This window comes from Coturnix japonica, chromosome 1 (genome assembly GCF_001577835.2).
Source record: "Coturnix japonica isolate 7356 chromosome 1, Coturnix japonica 2.1, whole genome shotgun sequence".
NCBI classification, from domain to species: domain Eukaryota; kingdom Metazoa; phylum Chordata; class Aves; order Galliformes; family Phasianidae; genus Coturnix; species Coturnix japonica.
In genome coordinates, this window is record NC_029516.1 from 66,161,728 (window position 1) to 66,163,904 (window position 2,177).

Below are 2,177 nucleotides of genomic sequence, written 5' to 3' on the forward strand. Positions count from 1 at the left end.
CCCCCCCCCCCAAGCACATTCTTAGAAGGAATAGTTCAAACTACTTTTAGTTTTAAAAGTTCAGACCTATTTATTCTGCTGGGTATACACACAATGTTTGAACAGAGAGAAAAAAAAAAAAAGCCATAGGTCAGACAATACAACTTACTATGACTACACCCTTTGCTTGAAGGAAAAGTACTAAAGAGTCCTATTTCAACCAACCGTAACCACAGCAAACTCAATCCTCCTTGCTTTTGCTTTCTCAAAAACACCTTTCCACTTGACATCGTAACGAAACGTATCTGGACGCTGAAAGATTCTACCTCCAGTCCGGCTTTGCCACAGGCACGTCCGATACACCTTGTTCTGCACACGCTGATGTGCGCCGAGCTCACGTTCCCTCCCTACGTTTACTTCTACAAAAGAAGTAAATTAAGATCCGAGGACGGTATTTGTCGGGCTGTGCCCTACCGCCGGCCACAAAGCTGCCGGTTGATGTGATCGCGCTGTCAGGTTAACAATTCGCCTCACTCTTTTGATTCCACAGCAGCCCTCCATTTTGTCAACTGACTCGATTTAAACGTTTCCCAAATTCAGACCAGAACTTCCAATTTCTCCGCTTGTCCCGCGGGGCTGTTGTAAACGCATCCTCGACCGCTCGGAGCGGCGAAACTCGCCCTCGGAGCCAACACCGTTTGCTCGCTGAGCTCCGAAACGCGGCCGCGCACACCGAGGCTCTCGGACACGCTCCCCGGCCGCCCTCCGCAAAGCCCTGGCAAGGCAGAGGTCCCTCTCGCACCCCTACGCGGCCCTCTCCGCTCCAAGGCCGCCGGCCTCCCCGGCCCCGCGGCAGGCAGGTGGCCGGTCCCCTCTCGGAGGTAAGCGGGGCGGTGCGCTGCGGAGGCCGGGAAGAGCTGCCAGTCCCCCGCTCCCTCTCAGCCCCTCTCCTTACCGGGAGGAGGCGGTCGGAGCTGCCGGTGCGGGGCAGCGACCTGCCGGCTGCTGACTCTCCTACGGAGGTGAGGGGGCGGCGAGTAAGGGCATGGTAGAAGAGGACGGGCGGCGGGATACGTCCCTCACCTCCCTCCTCGTCCTCCTCCTCTTCTTCCCCGCCCAGCCCGGCCCTCAGCCTCAGCTCCAGCCCCGGCCCAGGCGGGGTCCCGGCGGCGGCCTCTGCCGGCACTTAGTGTGGCACCTCCCCCCGTCCCCGCTCCCGCCTGTCTGACTGCTGCCCCGGGTCTCTCCCCACGGCAGGGATGAGATCTGCTACCGGCCTCTCACCGTTCTCTGCCGCCAGAAAAGAACTTTCTGTCTCCTTCCAGACGCCGGGGAAGCGCCTCTTCCATACAAAATTTATCCTTCCTCCGTGCAAAAAGTATCAGAAATCAAAAATAAATGTATACATAGAAGAAAATGGTCTTGTTACACGAGGGGGAAAGTGGGAGGGGAGAAAAAGGAAATACTGGGAGCTTTTTTTCCCCCCCTTCTTCCTCCCTCCCTCTCTGGATGGCTTGAGAGAATTAAAAAGGGACAGTGTGGGGGGAGGAAGTTTGGAGGTTTTTGGCTATGTATCTTTTTCAAAGCCTTAAGTTCCCAAAAGGAACCGAACAGTTACTAATAAATGAGTAGAGCAAACAGGGAGAAGGAGAACGAGGAAGGGAAAGACAGTGAGTTTTGCTGGTCAGTAAACTTCAGGCTGCTGGGATGAGGTCATCGGTGTAAAAATAAAGCGATGGCGTCACTTGAAACCAATCCCAGTGAATGAACTCAGCCGAGGGGGGAGGAAGGGGAGGGAAGGAGGCGAACAGGGGGAGCGGAGCTTCGCCAGGAGCTCGGACAGCAGCGGCCGCGCACAACAGGCTTCTCTACGCGAGCACATAGGGACCGGGGAGCTCCGATACAGCCCTGCCATGAGGCCCAGCCAGCCGAGAGGAGACCACGATAGCACAAGACCACGATAGCACAAGACCTCCGCTTCGAACTCCCTCTCGAGCTGCCCGGGCCGGCCCCTGGGAGGAGCCAGGGCCGCCGAGCGATTCAAACGCGTTGCCGCGCCCGCCCTGCTGTGCTGGGATGGAAGTGCCTTATCCGCGCTGTACGGTCCCAGCCCTTTCTGTATACAGTGTCGTGCCCGGGTCCCAGCGGTGTTCACTCCATCACCGAGGCAGGGAGGGAAGAGATGGATTCGTGTCCCA

General features: G+C 57.3%; 1 protein-coding gene across 8 annotated transcripts in view; it reads right to left on the bottom strand.

The window, feature by feature from the left end:
• Positions 1 to 1,950, bottom strand: part of DUSP16 (dual specificity phosphatase 16) — a 60,131-nt gene extending 58,181 nt beyond the window's left edge. For 6 of the 8 annotated variants that reach the window (XM_015870908.2, XM_015870895.2, XM_015870844.2 and 3 more), the window contains exon 1: positions 935 to 1,153. The gene's annotated coding sequence lies outside the window, so the exon portion shown is untranslated. Of the gene's footprint in view, positions 1 to 305; positions 899 to 934; positions 1,154 to 1,263 lie in introns of those variants that run through there. The other 2 variants (XM_015870850.2, XM_015870867.2) reach the window with 2 other exon arrangements.
• Positions 1,951 to 2,177: the final 227 nt, after the last annotated feature.